The sequence below is a fragment of the Macaca fascicularis genome, chromosome 5, assembly GCF_037993035.2.
Source record: "Macaca fascicularis isolate 582-1 chromosome 5, T2T-MFA8v1.1".
Taxonomy (NCBI): Eukaryota; Metazoa; Chordata; class Mammalia; order Primates; family Cercopithecidae; genus Macaca; species Macaca fascicularis.
In genome coordinates this window covers 168,608,062-168,632,387 of record NC_088379.1, presented here as the reverse complement: position 1 = coordinate 168,632,387, position 24,326 = coordinate 168,608,062, and the positions used below count along the sequence as shown (strand labels likewise).

The window sequence follows — 24,326 nt, the reverse complement described above, 5'->3', positions numbered from 1 at the left end:
ACTCAGAGAGGAATGAATGCTATCTACTGATACTTTTAGCAATCATTACTTTCTCCTTCTGGATTTTCTGAATTAAAAACTCCGTTCAAGAAAAGTTGTTCTGAGGCCAAATTGGTGTATCTTAAAAAAAAAAAAATCTGTGAGGCTGATGAACTATACAAACATTCTTTAAATTCATATTATCTAACATAGTAGTTTGGAGGTTGTATCTTTGAGTTTTTCACCTATCATTTTAAGAAATAATTTTATTTTGCAGGTATTCTAACTATGACAATAAGCCACATTTAGATCTATCATCAACAAAGATTGATCAGTCAAAGGCTTGGACATATTTTAATTCAAATACCTCAAGTAAATTAAAGATGCATGTTTGAGTTGTTAAAAGTGAAGAAGTAAGGTTTTTAAAATCATCTTTAATCCATTTAAACCAAAGATGAGATGTTGATATGGTCTTCATAGGATTATACCATCTCTTCTTCTTATCTCATTTTATTTCTTATATTATTAAGTACTAATGATCAATTTTAATTTTTTATAACTTCAGCTTTTTTTTTCTTTGTTGTTACAATTGAGTCCTGCTTTTTTGCTTCTTTTGGAGGCTCTCACTATCATCCAATATTTATTTTGTGTGTGGTTTATCACCCCCCATTTTTGAGCTGTTTCCATGTGTCCTACAGTGAGGATAATGTTGGCAGCTGTGTTGTTAATATAATTAATGTGCATAGTCTATTTGGATTGACTAGGCCAAATAAATCCACTTTGAGACATTAACTACCCAATTGGGCTGTCTTTGTTGATCAGATTAACTGGATAATTGTCAAATCTCTATTGCACTAATTACTGCAGAGTCACATCATATATTCCCTCATTCAATTCTCATTTAATTAAAATTTACAACCAAAGCTATATGAAGAAATAGTGACAAATAAATACAGATAAATAGACCAATTGGAATTCAATAACCATGTGCATTGTTTCCCTTAGTGTCTTTCTACTGAAATAAGAAAGGGAAAGTTATCAGAATGCATCCTTCCTCCTCTCACCAGAGAGAGGAGGAACTAGGAGAACTCTGTATTCACTCTACCTAAAACCTGTAAAGGTAACTTCCTCACAGCAGATTGAAATTCACAGACTGAATGGCTCTTTAGTTTTACTTTTAGAAAATGAAAATATAGGAATTAATTACTTTTTGGTTCATCACAGGTCTTTAATCTACCAGAAAAAAATTAACCAATCTTTATTTTTTTCCATTCTTATAAAAACTTTATTAAATTATAAAATCAATACATATTTATTCTATACAGTTTGGAAGTTATAGAAGAAAAATCCTTCAGTTACACTAATAGGAAATAACTATTGGAGGCTTTCTTTTTTATTATTATTTTACTTTAAGTTCTAGGGTACATGTGCACAACATGCAGGTTTGTTACATATGTATACATGTGGCATGTTGGTGTGCTGCACCCATTAACTCTTCATTTACATTAGGTATATCTCCTAATGCTATTCCTCCCCCCTCCCCTGACCCCACAACAGGCCCCAGTGTGTGATGTTCCCCTTCCTGTGTCCAAGTGTTCTCATTGTTCAATTCCCACCTATGAGTGAGAAAACCAATCTTTAATAAATTATTTATTTTTTCAACAAAGATCTTTTATACTTGGTTTGTGCTACATTAAAAGAATATGACTTCTGACCATCCTGGCCAACATGGTGAAGCCTGTCTCTACTAAAAATACAAAAATTAGCCAGGCGTGGTGGCGGGGGCCTGTAGTCCCAGCTATTTGAGAAGCTGAGGTGGGAGAATCCTTTGAACCAGGGAGGTGGAGTTTGCAGTGAGTCACGATAGCACCACGGCACTCCAGCCTGGGTGATAGAGCGAGACTCCGTCTCAAAAAAAAAAAAAAAAAAAAAAAGGGATCTGGGATCTGACTTCTTACCTCTTAGAATTTTCACTGAACTTGGGGGATTAGACAGGTAACTCAATGATCACAGTTGCATATTTAAGTGCTTTCTTGATTCCCCAACTTGATATTTCCAATATTTTTAAATGATTTTGTTTAAAGTAAGAAAAAATGAAAGACAAAAATTTCTCTTTGTGGCTGCCCATCTACAAAATTAGATAAAACACATTTGCTGAAAAGCCCAAAAACAATTTGAAAATCACTAATCTATGCACTTCAAGGTAAATGCTACATGGTTTGGAGAGACTTCTAATAGAAGAGATCTCTTTTGCAAAAACTTACTTTTTCTGAGAACTTAACAAGATGACTACAAATAACAAAAATTGTTGCAATTATTTAATGACTCTACAAATATTTCATTTGATTGTCGTATTTCTAAGTTTTGCAGAGTTAATTTTAATATCACACTCATTTTCTGCATGGGCCTACACTGTATAAAAGAACATTTTTCTTACGTCATTTGAGTCTTTTCTTTGACTTGTTTTTTAATGGAAAAATACATGACATCAGTAATAATATTTAATGTTTTTTGAATACTATTTGTCAAGTACTGAGTTCAACATTTTAGCTAGGAGATGAAATTTTTCAAAGTAGATATTTAGAAAATTAGAGCTTATTATAAAAATAGTTTGGTAAGTATATATTTAAGGTAGTTAAAGGAGATTTGAAGAAAAATGTTATTAGGTTGGTGCAAAAGTAATTGTGAGTTTTGCCATCTCTTTCAGTGGTAAAACCTGCAATTACTTTTGCATCAAGCTAATAACAGAAATTTGGTCCCTCCATCCAACTTTCCCCTTATCTTATTCCCTATTATGTTTATTCACTCCCATGTGAATCCAAATGAAGAAACAGAACAACATATAATTTGTAGATAGACCTTTTTTGCCCAAATATAACAAGAAGCTTTGTTTGCTGCTTAATGCATAATAAAATTATTTTTTATTATATCTGAGGTAAAAACATTATTTGATATTGAAAATTATTTTGTTATTAACCCAACAAAAAATCGGATTTAAAATTTCTGGAGTTTAGAACTTTGTTATGTCTTACTAATATTAATAAGATCACTCAGTAAGCATCTGTTATATATCATTTATTAAGCACTTACTGTGTGTTAAGCATTCCAGTAGGTACTGTATGCGTGTTATCATTAAACCTTACAAGAATCCCTCTAGACAGTTTTACAGTTTGAAGATTATGAAATTAAGACTTATATACTAAGTAATTTACCCTCAGTCCCAAAAAAAGTTAGTGGAAGAGCCTGCATATGTAACCAGGTGCTGTACTCCCAGAGTTACTTGTCCACAGTTCAACATGCCAAACCACCTCCACAGTCCTCTCTGACTTTTCTTCAGTGTGACACACACAAAAGTGTAAATTGGCATTACAGATTATGTAGGACCAATACTATCGAAAAACATGGGGCCGTGATTTTAAAAATAATTGGAGAATTGACCGGGTGTGGTGGCTCACTCCTGTAATCCCAGCTACTTGGAAGGCTGAGACTTGAGAATCATTTGAACCCAGGAGGCGGAGATTGCAGTGAGCCGAGTTTACACTACTGCACTCCAAGCCTGGGTGACAGAGTGAGACTCTGTCTAAAAAAATAAAAACAAAAATAAACAATTGGAAAATGAATGCAGTTGTATTAAGAAAAGATTGGGAGGCTTATTTTGCTAGTCAATAGTAAACTATTTGGGTTTCTTGAGAAGGGGAATAGGATAATTAAAACGGAGCTTAATAATATGAGGCATTGTAAACTTGTCACACGGTTAAGATTTATGCATTTCACTACATTAAGTCTTCACTTAACTGCTGTCAAAATGTTCTTGGAAACTGCAACTTTATGAAAAAAAAAATGTATAATAAAACCAGATTTTTTTGTCGCAAATGTTGTAACAAAATGATGTTTAATGAAGGGAGTTTTTTGAGGACCTACTGTCCATCATTTTTCTTAAAGTCAGTTTCCAAGAACCTATTCACAATGTTAAGCAGGACTTACTGTATATGTAAATTTTATCTAACAAAAGAAATGTACACAAATATTCAGTGCTGTTTAATGGTTATTGATATGCATTCTGAATTATTTAGGAATGAGGTGTACTTTTGTGTGCAGCTTACTTTGATATGCATCATGGAAACAAGATACATTCATGAATGGATAAAGGGATGAATAGCTGAATAAATATGTGATAAAATAGAAAAGTTTCAGAAATGTGGATGTTGAATATACTGTTGTTTACTGTGTAATTCTTTCAACTTTATTTGAAAATTTCATAAAATACTAGAAAAAAGTAGATTCATTGGTAGCAATATATAGGGTAGATTGGAGGAGCAAAGGGAAGAGAGTAATGCCCAGAGGCACTGAAATAAATGAAATAGAAATGAATCTTGTGAAGAAAATTCTAGCCTGGTAAAAAGAACAAATGGTAGTCCTCTCAAAATCTGGTGTTGAGGAGTTAGCATGACATGTAGCCAAATGCTGGCTTTCTTTTGAGGCACTTCTGTAGCAGTTTTATTTGTTTGTTTGTTTGTTTGTTTGTTTATTTCGTTTTTGTTTTTTTCTTGAGACTGTCCAAACTGGAATTCTTTCTGACATGGGCAACATACATTCCACTTGATATTTCATGATCCTTCTAAAGCACCTTTTACTTGCTACACCAACATATAACCCTGCCCCAACATATAACCCTCCTACAATGGGACATTGACACTCTTCTATTAAGTGGAGGGCCCTTGTTCCCTTCTCCTTGAAACTAGGTGAACCTTTGCTACTTCCTTGACCAACTGAAGGTGGCTTAAGAGATACTATGTGGCTCACAAGGTGAGGTCACAAAAGGTCATACAACTCTTACCTTTCATGGTACATACCTTGAGAGCCATAAAGTCTATGCTGGCTGCCCTGAAGCCCACATGCTGGAGAAATCACACAGTTTCCAGAGAGAGAGAGATGCCCAAGGAGCGTCAGCTGTTTCAGCCCCAGCCCAGCGGGTAGACGTGTGAGTGACTGAGTGAGTGAGCCAGCCTCCACATGATGTCTGCCTTGAGCCTTCAATCATTTTTAGCTGATACCAAGCAGAGCCCCAAGGGTTATCTTTACTGAGTCATGTCCAGATTGCAGAGTTGTGAGCAAAATAAACTGTCATCACTTTAAGCCGCCAAGTTTTGGAATAATGTGTTACTCAACTATAGACCATTTTCCCCTACTCCAGGCCTCTAGGCCTGTGATGGGAGGGGCTGCCATGAAGGTCTCTGACTTGCCCTAGAGACATTTTTCCCATTGTCTCTTGGTGATTAACATTTGGCCCCTCATTACTTACACAAATTTCTGCAGCCGGCTTGAATTTCTCCCCAGAAAATGGGTTTTTCTTTTCTATTACATTGTCAGGCTACAATTTTTCCAAAGTTTCATGCTCTGTTTCCTCTTGAATGCTTTGCTGCTTAGAAATGTCTTCCACCAGACACCCTAAATGATCTCTCTCAAGTTCAAAGTTTCACATATCTCTAGGGCAAGGGCAAAATGCTGCCAGTCTCATTGTTAGAGCCTAGTAAGAACCACTTTTATTCCAGTTCCCAACAAGTTCCTCATCTCCATCTGAGACCAGCTCAGCCTGGATTTCATTGTCCATATCACTATCAGCATTTTTGTAAAAAACATTCAACAAGTCTCTGTAAGAGGTTCTAAACTTTTCCACATCTTTCTGTCTTTTGAGCTCGCCAAGTCTCTAGGAAGTTCCAAACTTTCCCACATTTTCCTGTCATCTGAGTCCTTCAAACTATTCCAGCCTCTACCTATTCCCAGTTCCAAAGTTGCTTCCACATTTTCTGGTATCCTTACAGCAGCATCCCACTCTACTGCTACCAATTTACTGTATTAGTCTGTTCTCACACTACTATGAAGAAGTACCTGAGACTGGGTGATTTGTAAAGGAAAGAGGTTTAATTGACTCATAGTTCAGCATGGCTGGGCAAGCCTCAGGAAACTTACAATCATGGTGGAAGAAGAAGCAAACACATCCTTCTTCACATGCCGGTAGGAAGAGTGCCAAGCAAAAGAGGAAAAGCCTCTTATAAAACCATCAGGTCTCATGAGTACTCACTATCATGAGAACAGCAGCATGGGGGTAACCATCCCCCATAATTCAGTTACCTCCCACCGGGTCCTTCCCATGACACATAGGATTTTGGGAACTACAATTCAAGGTGAGATTTGGGGGGAACATAGCCAAACTATGTCAGTCTGTGATGTGAATATAACCCCTAGGATGCAGTATACTACCTGTGTAACTGTACATGTCAGTTCTGAAAACTCTGCTCAAGGTTTTCTGAAAGCTTCCCTTACTTAGCTTGAGATAGATAGAAACATTCTCCCAACCACACGTTATAGCCCCTTTTTTCTATCAATCTTTCCTTCTTTATATAGCCTGAAAATGGTTAATGGTATAAAAAAGTCAGGAAACTAGTCAGGAAAAAGGAGATATCTTAGCAATTCCTATATACATGTGATAGCAAAGCCCTTTAAAATATGGAGATACTGTTTACCTATTTACAGATGCTGTTCACAAATGAGTTAGTTCCCTTTAATATCTGGTTAGCGTTCATCTAATGAGCACCTAATGCACCATATTTATTATATATAAATAATATCTAACATATTTATTAAATACATTAATATTATGTAATAATGTATTACCTATGTTATTAGTTGCTCAATAATATATATGTATGTATGTATGTATTAGACACAGTGCTAGGCAACTAGGAATACAATGGTGAGCCATATGATTTACAGTGTAATGAGTCATTCAGGCAATAATAAATTATAGAAATACATAATGGTGAACTTCAGTAAGTGTCGTGAAAGTGTTTTAAGTCATAGTGAAGCATCATGTAACACAAGTCTGGATTAAAAATGAAGATACAGGATTTATCCCTTAGAAGTGGTGGTTCTAAATATAAGAAATGATATTCCAGGTAGAGTATGTAGGAAAAAAGTTCAGAAGTCTAAAGATAGAATGGCAAGAAACACTCCTTCCACAGAGGAAGGATGACAAGGAGCCTGGAAGAATTCAGAAGTGGCAAGAGAGAGAGGAGCAAATCTGGAGAGTGATGAGCCACAGAATACCAAAGAGAGTATGTTTCAACAAGAGCTGGTGTTCCAGGGAGCAGAATTCCCCAGAAGGCTTAGGGAGGAGTCATACTGAGAAAGATTATTAGGTTTGACAAAGACACAAGTACTAGTTACCTACAACTTCAAAGAAATAGTACTGAATGTTTTTAAAAGACACAAGGAAGATATTACAGTGTCACAAAGAAGAGGGATCCAAATTGGGCTGTGGCACCGCAAAAGGGTTTCTGGGTGGGTTAAGCCTAAGTTGAGTTTTAAAAAATAAATTAATATTAGATTTAAAACAAGAAATGTAGCAAAGCTGTAGAGAAACAAAAGAGCATGATGTTCTGGAACTGCTGGTAGTTGGATCAAACGGTTGCATCTGGAAAAGTAACAGAGAGGAAACCCTGAAATAAGTACAGATCATATCACGTAAGATACTTGAACTAAGTTAAAGAGGAGAACTTTACTATGAAAGTTATTGGGAACATTAAAAGATTTAAAACAAGAAAGCAATGTGAAAAGACTTGAGTTTTAGTAAGAGCCCTGTAGTTAGTCAATTTAGGGGAAAAAAAAAAAAAGATAAAAAGCAAGAGATAGTTAACAGGCAATTGCAGTTGGCCCAGGTGAATCATGGAAGTTTTAGAAGAGGAGATAAATATGAGATATTCTTTAAAACAGCAGTCCCCAACCTTTTATCTTTGTCAGTCTGTGACTCAGAGGTAAGGGGCCCCTGCTTTAAAAGGTCACTCATGTAAGGAGTTGAAGACTCTGGAGTTTGAGGGGTAGACAAGAGAGAGGACTAAGATGATGTTCAGATTTCTGTCTTTATTACCAGGATGAAGATGTGGGGCCACGTGCTGCCATCTGCTGCTAAAAAGAGTAAGTGGCAGTAGGCTCTAGACAGGGTGATCTGGCAATAGGAAAAAAATGAAAACAGAACATACTCAGAGATTTTCTTCTGGAAAAGAATCAAACAGATAGGTGTCTTCCTAGCTGGTAAAATATTCCTGAAAAATCTAGTGATCTGCTGAGATCCACAACACCAGTTCAAACATGAGGTCCGGAAATTCCCATTTTGGATTCTCCCAAAACACTCTACCAGAAAAGGAAACAATTTCAGCCTCTCCTCTTTCAACTGATTTGAATGTTTTGAGAGCCAAACACTGCAAATAATGATTAATGGCCACAACTTACAACTCCACTGGATGTTTCATCCCACTTGCCCAAATTCCACACCATGGTGACAAATGCAAATGCCCAAAGTATACAGCACAGTAGTTCATGCATTCATTTTTGGGAAATCAGGACATTCATGGAAATGAAATATTTGTTAAAACCATCAAATAAAATTCTTTTATCTACAAGAATTTGCTATTATACCTGGTGAAAAATTACTGTGGTTGTCTAGCTGACTGAACAACTTGATAAATAAAACTATTAATATGTGGATAAACAGTGAGGCAGGAACTTAAATTTTATTAACCTCCATAATTCTAAGAATCCAATACTGAGAAAGAAAATGTTGAAAAATACAAGGTATTCCTGAAAGCATAAACTAAATCCCCAAGAGACACAGGCAATGAAGAGAACAGTATTCAATGTACTACTATCAGCTTTATGCCACATAACTCACACAAATAGCTTATTTTCTGTCCAGAAAATGCGCCAGGATAGTAGAGGAGATATACTGAATGTTTATTCTAAAATTACCTAGTGTGAGACTTAAGACATTTGTTTCCTTAAAGGAGTCTGCCTGACATTTGAACTTCCTTATAAAATTACATTAAATATGTATCAGCTTAGAGGGCCTACCAAAATAGAATAATGCATTTTCAATTTAGTCTTGGTTACACTTGACCTGTTTTAAAGTGCTCCTCTAATGAAATGGAAGCTATACCAAAATTAATTCTATGCAAGAGGCAGAACAGATTCTGTGTTATTTAATCATAATGTATACCATCCACTTTCCTGGGCATAGCAACAACACCGAGATGGCAGTTGCTTTAATCTGGCAGGCCTGATAATATTGTCATAATAATCAAAATGAAGTTCAAGTGTCTTCCTGACCTGAATCTAACACTCATGTTTTAGTATAAGACATAGGGAAGAACAGAGAACCAAGGAATTCCATCTGTGACAGTTTTAGCTTACAGTTGCACTGATAATTCTGTATCAAGGGCAACTGAACTAAGGAGGAAGAGTCCAGAACCCAATCTTCTTCATTACCATCATCAATTTATCTGCTAAATTCTAGGCACTGTTCTTGGAATTTTTCATATGAATTCACTCATTAATGAATTCATCCTTCCAACCTTGCTAAGTTGTTGAGAAACTGTGCTTTTACAGATGAGTCATCTGAGGCCAGAAGAGTTGTAAAATTACACAGCTGGCAAGTTGGAAATCTGGGATTCTAAAGCTACATCTTTTCCTCTGCCATGCTGCCTAATTTAGTAATATGTTGACATGTCCAGTGTGTGTCCAGCACTCTGCTGGAGTTTAAATGTGCAAAAGATAGAAAGTCATAGTCCTCAATAGAGCTTTTACACTAGTGGGAGAGACTGATATAGACAAGTAGAGATATAAACAAAATAATATCACATGATGTAAAGTGTTGCTGAAAAATAAAATGTTGGCACAGAGAAGTATTGGGAAAAATAGGCGTCTTTGTTTGTATTAAATATAGCATGAATTGACAAGACTTCTCTAGGGAAGAGATATTTTAAAGAGAAATGTGCTTATTGCCTACAAAAGCACTAAACATGGTGAAAGCTGTTGTAGCAGGAAACAGTAAACTCCAAGATTCCAAGGCGAGAAGGAGCTTGGTGTCTTCCAAGCTGGTACCATGGAAGGCCAGTTTGGTGAAAATGTGATATATAAAGAGAGAGAGAGGAATGAAGTAAGATGGGAATAAATCATGACCAGATCACACAGAGACTTGCAGAACTTTCTGGATTTTATTCTGATAACGGGGGGAAGCTATAGAATTTCCATAGGAAAATGACATGATCTAATTTACATCTTTAAATTTTTGCTCTAGTTTCTATGTGGAGAATAAATTGCTTATTTTTTGTCTGCTTGATCACAGTTTCTGACAGGAGTGTATAAAATCTCAAATGACAATTGTTAACTTACTTATTTCTCCCTGAAAGGTTTTGATTTATATGTTTTGAGCTTGTATTATAGGCACATAAATTCTTATAATGTTATACCTTCTTACTCTATTTTTTCTTTTTTCAGTATATAACATCAGTGTTTTCTCATGTGATATTTTGCCTCAAATTCTATTTTCTTCGATTTTAAAATTGCTACCCTGGCTTTTTTGTGGTTAATGTTTTCCTTTTTTATTGTCAAATCTTTTTTAATACAATCTGAGTGTCTATATCTGTTTTATTTAATTATATATGAACTTAATCTTTTCTCTCGCTTTTCTTTTATTTTCTTTCCTTCAGTAGACCTAGTTTAGTTCTCATTTTGTTTATTTACTTATTTATTTCTTTTTGGGACAGGGTTTCACCTTGTCACCTAGGGAGTGCAGTGATCCAACATAGGTCATCGTAACCTCAAATTCCTGGGCTCGAGCCATCCTCCAGCCTCAGCCTCCCAAGCAGCTGGGACTGCACTAATTTGCTACCATGCCTTCCTAATTTTTTAATTATTTATTTATTTTGTAGAAATAAGGTCTTGCTATGTTGCCGCAGCTGGCCTTGAACTCTTGGCGTCTAGCAATCCTCTTGCTTTAGCCTCCCAAAGTGCTTGGATTACAGGCATTACCTACTATGCACAGCCTCTTATGACTTTAAAACTGTACAATTATCTTCTTGCTGCTATGCTGCTTGATGTCAGCTGAAGAACTATAGTATATTTACTTAATCTTCTGATTTTTCTTTCTTTTTCTTTTTTTTTTTTTTTTTGAGATGGAGTTTTGCTCTTGTTGCCCAGGCTGGAGTGCAATGGCGCGACCTCAGCTCACTGCAACATCTGCCTCCTGCATTCCAGGGATTCTCCTGCCTCAACCTCCCTAGTACCTGGGATTACAGGTGCCTGCCACCATGCCCAACTAATTTTTTTTTTTTTTTTTTTTTTTTTTTTTTTTTTTTAGTAGAGATGGGGTTTCACCATTTTGGTCAGGCTGGTCCTGAACTCCTGACTCAGGTGATCCACCCACCTCGGCCTCCCAAAGTGCTGAGATTTCAGACATGAACCACCACACCCGGCCAATCTTCTGATTTCTGACATATATGAGTAGAAACATAAACAAAATAATATTACATGATGTAAAGTGTTGCTGAAAAATCAAATGTTGGCACAGATAGATACTGGGAAAAATAGGCATCTTTGTTTATTTGTTTGTTTGTTTGTTTGTATTAAATATAGCATGAATTGACAAGACTTCTCTAGGGAAGAGATATTTTAAAGAGAAATGTGTTTATTGCTTACAAAAGCACTAAACATGGTGAAAGCCGTTGTAGCAGGAAACAGTAAACTCCAAGATTCCAAGGCGAGAAGGAGCTTGGTGTCTTCCAAGCTGGTACCATGGAAGGCCAGTTTGGTGAAAATGTGATATATAAAGGGACAGAGAGGAATGAAATAAGATGGGAACGAATCATGACCGAATTTACTTAAATTTACTAATTTACTAATATCTATCTACACATTCCCTATGATAAAACCACTACCTTAGCACAGACATATCCCTTTGTTATTGCCCAGTTCCAATTTTGTTAATATTTTCTAGAACTTAAGAACTTAATTTTCGGTTGCTATTAATGAACTTTTAGTTTAATCAGGTCCTAGCAATTTTGTGCTTGTTCTTTCACTCGCTCTCCTCCACAATATGTTGCTGAAGCATTTGGCTACCCCATGGTCCCCTGATATTTGTAGTGCCTTTGGGATTTGTTTATTTATTTTTCACTTACTTGAATACCTACTGCAAGAGTAATTTTATTATGTGAGCTTAACAAAAATTCTGAAATCGTAAATGCCTAAGAATATTTTATGCCTTCAAATTGAGGAATTATCCAGCTGGGTATTCTTCAATACTTTAACATTATTACTTCATTATTCTTACATCCTGCTACTGTCAAAATGTTTGGCAATCTGATTCTTGTTTTTATACAGATTTGTAATTTCCCTCTGAATGCTTTTGGAATATCCTCACTGTCTTTGATATTCTTAAATTTCGTTAAATGTGCTAGGTAAGGGTTTTCCTGTTTTCCTCTTGTTTAGCATCTGTCAACTCTTCCGACTTGAGGAGCCTTCTGTCGTTTGTTCAGTTTATTTTTATTAAATTTTGTGTATATTTTCTATATCTTTAGAGCTCTCATCTAGAAGATTTCTTCAACATTATCTTGCGAATTACTAACATATTCTTCAAGTATATCCAGGCTGGTATTTTTCCTTCTATTATGTTCTTTATTTCAACCATAACATATTAATGTTTAATATTACCAATTATATGATTTAAGTTCCTGATTTCATATTGCTGGAATCTTAATCTTTCCTGCCTAAGCATAAATACACATATTATACTTATTTAAATTATAAGTCTAATTATTGTGCTTCAAATGTGTATATTGTTCAGTTTAACCAATAGTGGCATTACTCAGGGGGTATCTAGTGTCTGATTTGTGAGCCCCTGTTTCCTTGGAGGTGTCAGTTACTCTGTGCAGTCACTGGCACTAGGGGTGGAGAAGAGCACCAAGGCAGAAAGCTCCAATCCCCCAACCACTGTGGATAACCCCGGTTTGCTGCCACTCCCCAGGCAAAGTCACTGGTCCTTTTCACCTCCGCTTTGAAGAAAGAGCTGACTGAGGAGATTGTCTTCTTTGATACTAATCTAATGGGCCAAGGAAGAGGCTGCAAGCTCCAGGATACCTGCTGCAGTTTGGTCAGCTCCACTTGTCTTCATCAACTTCTCAGCCCATCACTTTTTTTTTCTTTTTTTAAAATTTGTATAAATTTGTGGGGTACTAGTGAAGTTTTGTTAACACGGGTAGATTGCATAGTGTTGAAGTCAGGGCTTTTAGGATATCCATCACCTGAATAACTTACCCATTTTTGTTTCCTTGTTGTTTGCATTTTGCTTTGTTATGTTTTTATAGCCCCGATTGTTCATAAATAACTATATTCCAGGTGTTGGTGGTGATTTTGATGGTGAAAGGGAAAGTAAAGATTGTCTGAAGGCAGTGAAGAGGAGGAGCTTGAAGGGATTTTAAAGATCACTAGGGGCCTCCCTCTACCACCTACCAGATTCACCAGTTCAAGGCCTGGGGAGTTGCCCAGGGTAGACCAAGTTGGGTTGTTGTTTGTTATTTCCGTTAACTCGTGGAATTCATGTTCCTACTCCTTTCTTTGATTTTTGCAAGTTTGATTTTGAAGGAGGTGGCTACAAACCCATGCTGGTTTATCATCATAAAAGGACTGGGAGTTTTGATTTTGGGTTTTTTTTTTTTTCCTCATGTTTCTTTGATTTGAAACAATACTGTTCGTATTCTGCAACTCCAATTCATGAATTATATTTAGACAGATTCCAAAATTAGTATTTTATACATCAAGTCTGTGGTATATGGCAAGTACTTTAAGAAAACTCTTGCCTCCTATGATAAGCTACTTATTAATTTATGTAGAAAATCACAGCTTTATTTCTTCTTTATTTAGATGTTACAGCATCTCACCTATTTTGTCACCTACATTTCCTAAAATGGTCATTTTAGGGTTAATATAAAAACAAATCTTATTTAATAGGATTCTTTCTTCTGTTAGTGTTTTGTTTGAGTATAAAAAACTAAAGAAGTTCTTCTGTTTTTGTTATTGGAACATGGCTAAATGAATAAAAAGCCAAAAAAGAAAAAGAACAACAAAATAAAAGGCTAGTGTTAAGCGGATTAAAAGATCTGGAGATTCCAAACTGTTTAACATTAAATTAAAATGCATCTGCGTTAAAATCCTGGTCAACATCCTTAGATTTAATTAGATAATACTTGCTCAATTAGGCTTTTGCTAAATGTTTAACAGGCTAATATTGAGCAAAAATCAATGGCAGTTATTTAATCAGTATCTCTCTGTCCAGAAATAGATTCTTAGAAATAATGGAGTACATGCAAATTAGTTTCTCTAAAGATATTTATTTCAGTTTGATGTATGTGGTTGGCTGAATTATAGCCCTCCAAAGATAGCCACTTCCTACTCCCTAGAACCTCTGACTATGTTGCCTTCCATAGCAAAAGAGATTTTGCAGATGTGATTAAGAATCTTGAGATGAGAAGATTGTCCTGTGTTATGGGGAGGAAGGAGGGCAGTGGAGGGGCAGGGACAATGTAATGACAAGAGTCAACAGAAGAGGGAGACCAGAGCATCAAAGTCTGAAAAAGTACGTGTGACAAAAAGACCCAGAGCTTGGAGTGATGCAGTTTGAAGAGGAAGGGGCGTGAATCAAGGAATGCAGGAAACATCAAGAAGCTGGAAAAGACAGGGAGCCGGATTCCAGCCTGCAGAGAGAAGACAGCCCTGCCCACACCTTTTAGACTTCCGACTTCCAGAATTTTGAGGTGATAAATGTCTGTTGTTATAAGCCACTATGTTTGTGGTAATTTGTGAAAGCAGTAATAGGAAACTAATATAGTCTTTAATGGTAGTTAAAAACAAATCAACTACAAGAGTTTATTAAATAAAATGTGATAGACCAAAACAATATGTATTATGCATCCATTAAAATTATGTTGTAAAACAGCATTTTACTATATAAGGTATCTATACTATTTTATTAAGTAAAAAGGAGTCTTATAAAACAGAACGTTACATAACTTATTTTTAAGAAGGAAATGATAAATAACAAGAGCTGGCATTTATTAAGTGCTTCTTGTGTGCCAGGAACTTTTAAAGAGCTTCATACCAAGCTGTGCTGTGCTGGGGAATCCCTTTTACCCCCCGCCATGACATGTGTTCACCTATGTCACAAACCTTCACATGTACCCCAAAACCTAAGATAAAAGCTACAAATAAAAAATTAAAATAAAAAATGCATAGTTTACAGGGAACAAAGATCTTCACACGTCTCATCTCAATTAACTGTTTCTATGGGGTGAATAATATAATCCCAATTTTACAGATAAAGTAATTATAGAACTGAGAGGTTAAAATGCATGCCCAAGATCACATGGTTAGTGTGACACATTTGAAACTAGGGTATCAGAGCCCTGAGCCTGCACTCTTGGTCCTCTTTGTATAAACAACCCTGGAGTAAACGAATCAAACGTATTACACAGTACAAAATAGGTGAGTTTTATTTTCTTCTTTTCTTTATCTGAACAATAATCTTTGATTACATCTAAAATACAGAATAAATAAATGTTTAAAAAGAACAGAAAATAAAAGTTTTAAAAGACTGTTGAGATAATCTTTAGAAAATACTGCCTGTTCTCATTTTATTTTTAGAAAAAAATAGTACCTTTTGTCTTTCAAACTAGATTGCTATGCGGATTTTATGTAAATATGTAATTGTCTGGGAACAAAATTATGCCATGACCTGCTTGATTACATACCATTCAGAGTTTTGCAAATTTAATACATGCATACTTAAATACCAATACATTTACTTACAAATACCAATGAAAACACATATAAGAAAATATAGCATAAGAAATTAAAAATTAACCCTAAGGGGAAAATGGCACCTGGTTAGCCATTTATATGACCCACTCCATCACTACTTACAAGGAAAGTATCTACAAAGACACAAAAATCTATCAGAATAACATCATACTTTTAAAAAAATGCAATTAGTAAAACACTTACATTGCGCTCTTTCTGAAAGTAAGTGGGATAGCTATTATACTCTTCCTTTACCAGATCCCTTGTTCGAATTATAAATCTCTACTAAAGCGAAATTTTGGCAGCTATTCCTCTGCTGTGAGTGTTCTGCTTTTGAAGTAGACGGAGTGCTGATTCACTCAACTTAATCCATCTCAGCCTTTGCACATCTTACTAGTAATTATATTTTCCAGAAAATAAAAGGCAGATTTACAGAGAAATGGCTGTAGCCATAGAAAGAGATAAGGCACAAGACCTCTGTAACAATAAATTGTAATAGTTTTTTTTTTTCATTCATCTCATCCATTTATGAGTCTAGGTATTAGATCTAAGAGAAGATACCCTCTGCATCCAACTGCTAAAGCAGGGAACTGGACAAGGAGCTACATCCTCCATCACTATCCAGTCAAATGCAAGGGAAAGGGCTGAAGCAGCAAGCAAATGAACTCAGAGGAGGTGAAATCAATGAATTTCATGGTCTTTCCATTACCACTTCCTAGGTCAGCCTAGCTATCCTCATGGTCAAAGATTAATAAACATAAATAAAAACAAATTCACCATTGCTAGGCACTATCAGAAGCTAAAAAGGAAATACTTGAAGATTCAGAAAAAAAAAAAAATGGAACCCTTACAGTGATTTACTACCAAAATAAAAACATTCATGTTTCCCGATAACCATTATATTCCTGGCTCCTAAAACCTTTGTATGACAGATGGTAAGCATTCAATAAATATGCATTGAATTAGTGAATAATCTTTCAGAAAATGATTCCATATCCTCAGTAGGTGGCAAGAAGTCTTTGAATCCATAAAGCATGAATGTAAGGCTATAGAAAGAATAAACTTAGACCAAAAAATATATATATATACAGAGAAAGAGAGAAAAGAAAAGAAAGCAAGAAGGCAAGCAAGAAAGAAAAAAACAGAAAGGAAAGAGAAAGAAATGCAAAAAATGTACAAAGTAGGAAAATACAAAAAATAAAAGTGCAATTGAGGGATTAATAGATGATGAATATAAATAAAATTTTCCATATATATATAAAATAATCTTTCCATATATATTTTCCATATATATATATATATATATATATATATATATATATATAAAATTTACTCTAGGTCTATAATTTGTCTTTTGACTTCATGTTATTTTTTAATAAACAGAAATATTTAATTATTATATAAAAAAATCTCTCTCTCCCCATGGCCCCTTCTTCCTGGTTTCTAGTTTTTATGCCTGACTTAGAAAAACACTTATCAAACTAAAAATATCTTTAATTTTCACTAATTTTATATCATATTTTAAATTTTAATCTTTTTAACCTAACTGAAATTTATTATTATGTCTGATGAGCAATTTGTGCTTAAATGATATTAAAGAGATACACTTTGTAAGAAGTCACTGATGGTGGCTTGTCATTACAGACTACACAATTTGGATCATGATTCCTTCCAAAGACAACTTAAAAGCTGAAAAATTATAAAAATAATATCTTTGCAGGCTTTGGAGAATTAGTAAGATGGTGAGAAAATAGTAGACAATGATCCATAAGAAGATAAACATCTCAGGCCAGGAGTGGTAGCTCACACCTGTAATCTGAGCACTTTGGGAGGCCGAGGCAGGCGGATCACTTGAGCTCAGAAGTTCAAGACCACCCTGGCCAACGTGGTGAAACCCCATCTCTACTAAAAATACAAAAATTAGCCGGGTGTAGTGGCGGGTGCCTGTAATTCCATCTACTTGAGAGACTTAGGTAGGAATTGCTTGAACCGGGAAGGCAGAAGTTGCAATGAGCCCAGATTGCGCCATTGCACTCCGGCCTGGACGACAGAGCGAGACTCCATCTCAATAAATAAATAAATAAATAAATAAATAAATAATAAAAATAAAATAAAATAAAATAAACATCTCAAACATCTCAAAAGAGGACCTTGGCATTTGGGTCTACTTTTCCCTAGAGGTGTTTACCAATTTCGGAAGTAAGAGTTCAGGACTTGCCCTCTCAGAGCCCTGGAAAGTATACCCTGCTTTCAGTGTTTCTTCCAGCCTAAGCCCAAGGATTAAGTGTTAGCAGGAAATATTGGTGCCTCACATCACTTGCAGAACATTTCAAATTTCAAATTATTTCAATACCTAGAATAGAATTAACAAGATTCCGAATTAATAGTGGTACTAGTTGTTTGGCTTGAGCAAGCCTAAATTCTCACTTTGCCTCAAATTATTTCTGAGAAGCACTCTTACTAACAAAAGGTCAAATGATAAAAGATAACTAGGAATACAATGAGACAAGACAATAAAACCAGAGCCAAGTCAGCGTTCACTCAGAAAAAGAAAGACCAATGTACGTATTCCAGGTATAAAGTATTTAATGCAAGAACTTGAGGCTTATGTCGACCCTGGAAGATCCACAGGAATGAAAATCTGAGAAGCTTCCGCTGAATATTACTGCACTCAGCTTGAAGCACCAAAGAAGGGCTTCTCAAAGGCTTCGAAAAGCAGCTGTAATTTGCCAGAAGTTCTCAGAAACTCCATGAAGTGCAGAACTGAAATGGATGGATCTCAAGGACTTGCCAGAAAACCACTGTGAATCTCTGGTCGGCCCACACATCTAGCTACAAATGCCTCTGGAGAATAATGACTTCTTTGACTCTTCTACCTCCCAAATCACTCCCAGAGGTCTCTCAGTTAGCAGTAGGTAGGAAAGGGAATTTTGATAACTGTGGTCCTTGGCTCCTTTTCTTGGATTCTGCTATATTTGGATTTGCCTTTTGGAGACACTACCCCAAGCCATATTTATGCTTTCAACTTACCTTATTTGTGATTAGCCTGCTGTAGTCCCACCACCCAGCTCTTTGATGCTGTGATTCAAGAATAATTAACATGCTCTGCTGTTTATCTGTCATCAATACAGTTTCCATCCCACATGTATCTGGTAAGGTCCTGATCTTTCCTAAAGACCACGCCACTTGTTATATACTCTAACTTTTCCTTGCCCATTCTACCTCCATCTCCTCCTCTTCCTTCTTAGAATGAGTCATTCTTTTGTGTTAGTCTCTATCATATATGTGCAATGATCCTATTGATTTATTATGAAATAGTATTTTTTCATTAATTGTTTATATATCCACTTCACATATAAGAGCATTCTTGAGGGCAGGTACTTACTATGTCTTTCTTACTCATTTTCTGTTATTAGCACTTAGCTGTCTGCCTCACTGAGGTTAGGATCCCAGCAGTTCTCTTGAATGAAATTCACTAATTCATTGCCAGCTTGGCAGTGAAGTTTGTGAAACTGGATGTTTGGACTATGCCCACAAAACTGCAGTGAAGTTTCCCCAAAGAATGGTAGTCTACATCATAGAGAGTCATATAACTGTATCACGATCAGTTGGTCATATGTTGATGTCAAGTAAACAGCATATTTTAATCTCTAAGTGCCAATATTGTTTCTAACGAGAAATAGCTGGCAGATTGTGATAGGGGCCATGCACACATTCACTCTAACACATATCTTTCCAAATTTGCTTTTTCAAAAGCAGGACCACAAAAATCATACTTTTTATTAAATTTAAAAGTTTGGCAGCCAGGAGCTGTGGCTCACACCTGTAATCCCAGCACTTTGGGAGGCCAAGGTGGGTGAATCACTTGAGCTCAGGAGTTGGAGACTACCCTGGCCAACATGGCGAAAACCCGTCTCTACTAAAATTACAAAAAATTAGCCAGGTGTGTTGGCACACACCTGTAATTCCAGTTACTCAGGAGGCTGAGGCAGGGGAATAGCTTGAACCCAGAAGATGGAGGTTGCAGTGAGCTGAGATCATGCCACTGTACTCCAGCCTGGGTAATAGAGGAAGACTCCATCTCAAAAAAAAAAAAAAAAAAAAAAAGTTTGTATAATAATGGACATTATGCAATGGTATAACCAGGTAAAATTCCCTAAAACTGACAGAGATCTCCCCCAGAACATTCCATTATTCCAGAGACTTCTCACATAATTCCAATCTTAACTGAGGGTTAAGGAAAATAAATGTATTTATTTTGATGTCGATAAAAGGTTTTATGATTCACATGTTCAATCTGTAGAACACTATTTTCAACATCTTCTAATATATATAGTATTTTTGTTGTTGTCAAAGCCATCACTGTAAAGGAAAAGAATCAAATGTAGTTAGTGATTTAAAAATGTGATACTTTTCACGTGTTGGTGGGTCATGTGATTCTAGCCTTGCAGTTTCAGCCAAGAATGCAGCTTGAGTCATTCACGATAATGCCACTCTCCAGGACAACTTCTTTTTGCCACCTGGAGTTCAAGAACTTCACCTTTCACCTGAATCTAAAATAAAAGTTGAAATTATAAATAATTTTTTTAAAAAAGAACTTTATGATGTGCCTTATTAGAATATCTGTGAGCAGTCACACTGCTGGATTTCTTAGAAAATATTTTTGTCCAACAAACTACTAGCTTTAAAAGAAAATGCTCTTGAACAAATTTCTTGCTGATAAAATTTCTCCCATATTATTTTAGCCACCAAATATTAATTAAACAACAAAGCAGGGTATAGATACAAGATTAAAATGGTCCCTTCTCTCAAAAAGATTAGAGTCCTCAAAGTCCACATGTAACACAAAAACATCAAAAACGCAAGGTTTTGTCAGTTTTAGTGTCATTTCTATTTACCTTCGTTAAGCTAGAATTCTAAACTGTTTTTAAATTACATTTTAAAATGGGAACATGTAACTGTGGTTAGAAACAGGAAGTGTAAAGCAGAACCTTGAAGTCTCCTGAAAATAGGCCAGAAAAAAAAAAAAATCTGAAAATTTCTCGTGACAAGACATCTTCTGTCTGATCCCACTGTTCCCTGAAAATCAACTGGACAATGAAGACCGTGATAAATGTTCTATCCATTCATTGAGAGAAACACAGCAGTCAACTCAAGAAAAATGAGCTATTGCTATTTAAAATGATTGTTTTAAATTTATGGAGATGCAAATGGTCTGTTTGAACATGTACTTCCTTAAAAAATTCTTGATAATAAGTGCATGAAATAATCCCTCTTGCTGCAATATTTAAACAGCACTGACACTGGGAACTTTTGAGGGGGTTGGATGTAACTAAAAAGTGGAACAATTGCTTAGGAGCAATAAAATAAAATGCACTTTTCACTGCTCAAATACTCCTTCAAAATCAGTTTCAGAATCACCTACAAGATGAAGCTCATGTAATGGGGAAAATATATATATATTATTATAAAGCTGTATGTTATCAAGGTCAAAACTTTATCAAACCATGTGAATATCAAATGACACATGTTATGGTTTTCAGAAGACTCGTGAACAAATGGTTCAGATGCTCTGGTTAACCGAGTACTTTAAAACTAGACAGAAGGAATGATATTAATAACTTGGGCCTTCTATTGAGGTTTGTTCTCCATATTTAGAGTGATGATGTATATAAAATGCTTAACAGTAATTAAAGAAGACATTTTCAACTTCCCACAGGAGATTTTAGTGAGCATATCTGCATGTGGCATGAATGTTAGTGATTGCCTGAAGGGGCATAGAAGTGTTACACATTTTAACCCACTGGGTACAGTATCCTCCTCAACATTCATCCAAAAACTCTAACCTCTGAGAGATTATCTTGGTTTACCCAATGGAGTAGTAAAACTAATAGCCTGTAGTTATTCAAAAGTAATTTAACATGTTTTTAGACAAATTTATAATAAAATGGGAAGTATCTTTGAGAGTTTATAACACTGGTTTATTCTGACTGAGACAGTAGATGGCAGTGGTCAGATTTCTACTTAGGGTTTCACTATTCTTTGTTATGAAAGTAAACAAAATTTCACAACAAAAGGGAAGAGGATGAATAAAAGGGACTAGTTCACAGTTGACCTTAACAGTTTTTTATTTTCTTAAGTGCTATACACGCTCCATCAATATCTTCACATGAACACTAAATATTATCACGTGTAAAAATTGTTGTAACAAAAGTAAATTATAGTGTTAGTGGAAGAACATCATCAGTCATCTTTAATGCCTAAAAATGCACATTGAAAAAAAATCTTTCTTTCACATGGAAGGACTAGACAGATCCTCTAAGTCATCCTGCTGTAAGAACATCTGAACTCGTAGGCTGTAGCTAATGAAGTTCTCACCCAAAGCAAGATACCATTTTCAGCAGCATTTTCAGCATCTCTCTTCAATTATATCCTTGAAAGATCCTTTTATGTAATTAAAAAACATTGTAATTTGCATTTGTATAGTTATTTTAGTCTACATTACTAAATATTATGACATCAAGAGTGACATGGGAATTTTTCTGTATACTAAAATTCAGAGACAGAATCAATTTGCCTTAATTCTGTGGACTGTTCTGAAATTGCTGTAATCAGAGCCATAGCATTGTGTCCAGTAACCAACATTAAGATAGACACAGTGGGAATTACAACCTTTGTGTGCCTTAGACACTTTTACCTTGGTAGACCCCTCCTCCAAAAAACAATATTAAAATTTTATTTTATGACGAGTTTAACATATAGCTAAATATAATCTGATCTGGGTTCATTATTATATGTTCATTTTTATTATATTAATTTTTCTAATTTTTAAAAGAAATTAAAATTGAAATACTTTATTGGGCCTTTGAAAATATCATAGGCCCTAAGCTCTATACATACTCTGCCCACTAGATAAATTGACCCTGCGGATAGAATGTCTTTATTCTAGCCTCTAGTTATTAAAAAGTAATTTAATATGTTTATAGACAAATTATAATAAAATGGGAAGGATCTTTGAGAGTTTATTTATAACACTGATTTATCCTGTCCTAAGCCCTGTATATAATGTGCCCACTAGATAAAATGACCCTGCAGATACAACGTCTTTATTCTAGCATGTTAGGAACTTAAAACATGATTTTTAGATTCAAATCACCTCCGTACAGAATCTGGCTTGTCCATAAGTAAGTCTGAAGACAACTGAGTTCTCTGTAGGTGGGGCACTGACTGGCTAAGGTGATGGGGAAGTCTCCTCCACTTCTTCAAAGAAAACATTTTAACTTTCATCTGTTTTATATTTAAGCATTCTTTGTAATGTTTAATTTGGAAAAAGGAGCCTCTCTGCCTTAGAAACGTTTTTGGAAATCATTAATATGAATTTTTAAATTTTATTTTAAAATAGTATTTATTTTAAAATAGTATCCAGTTACTGTATTTCAAAGTATCTTTTCATTAACTTGATCTTCTGTATACATCTGGGAATGTACTGAGGAATCTGTTCTCAGCAAAATCATTATATATGCTGTGAAAATTACATGCAGGAGTACATTTATTATTTTCTCAGGAAAAGGCACATAGAGATAGCCTTACACAGGTTCTTTGCTTTAAACTTCTTCTTGTTTGGTTTCTTAAACATTTTGTCAGGCTTTTATAGCATTTAAAGTGGCTTTAGATTCTATTGCCTATGAAAAATAGGGTAGTGAGAGTACTCTGTTGGTTTATTTTTCAGTGTCCAACCTCCAGTTAGACAATGCAAATTCGTGTATCACAGCTGATTGCATTTGTCAGCTTTTTGGTGTTTTTTTCAGGTTTTGTTTTTCTTTTTTTCTTTTTTTTTTAGCTACCCCATTTTGTCAAGCACATGAAAGCTTTGACCTAACTGTGTTAATAGCTCAAAGTTCTGATAAACAATCTAGTAGTAAGAGGTTAATATTAAAGTCTAAAGATTTTTAGCTTCTATCAGTTTTTATATACTTGTTTCTCACTTCCGAATATGTGATCATAAATATTAGTATGAGCTAATACATATTAGTCTATGTTGAAATCAGAAAGTTTCAGACATAGAAGAGATCTGGGGACACAGCATGTTGGAGAGAACACCAGGCCAGGAGAGAGGTGGTCCTGGCCCTGCCACCTATTTCTCGCTCTTGGGTAAGTCATTTATCCTCCACAAGCTTCAGCTCCCTTGCCAGTAAAACCCATAATTGCGAAGATGAAAATAAGACAATTGGAGACTAGCAATGTTGCAGACAAGATGATCCAAAATCATGCAGAATATAAAAACATAGAAATGCTAGATAAAAATATAACAAATGCCCTTATTCATGCTCAGCTGTGCTAGGAAAAAGAAGAGAAAAATCTCCAGGAGTCAGAAAGGAAGAGAGAAACATAAGCCAGAGAAATTGGCCTGAGAGCTGACAGTGTGGCTGCCCTGGGGGGTGGTCAGTTGTGATCGTCCAACAGCATGGGTGTCAGTGCCCAGGCAGAAACAGAAGATAAAGCAATGGGCCTTAGTGGGATGTATACTTGAACACCCTTCAACTTAAAAAACAAATGATTTAAAATACTGTCGTCTCTGTGTAAGTATCCACTAGGAAAAAAATATCCAACTATCCACACAGAGAGATAAAAAGAAGCTTGACTTTTTATTTTGGCCTGAATTC

The 24,326-nt window shown here is 35.4% G+C and overlaps 2 protein-coding genes across 35 annotated transcripts in view; one reads left to right on the top strand and one right to left on the bottom strand.

Annotated features, from left to right (window-relative positions):
• The window catches only part of LOC123573455 (putative uncharacterized protein CCDC28A-AS1), a 59,566-nt gene extending 54,596 nt beyond the window's left edge, over window positions 1–4,970 (bottom strand). For all 5 annotated transcript variants that reach the window (XR_006698030.2, XR_006698031.2, XM_074040726.1 and 2 more), the window contains exon 1: window positions 4,833–4,970. The gene's annotated coding sequence lies outside the window, so the exon portion shown is untranslated. The remainder of the gene's footprint in view (window positions 1–4,832) is intronic.
• MARCHF1 (membrane associated ring-CH-type finger 1) overlaps window positions 1–24,326 on the top strand; it is an 830,557-nt gene that overhangs the window by 675,099 nt on the left and 131,132 nt on the right. The gene's annotated exons all lie outside the window — the stretch shown is intronic.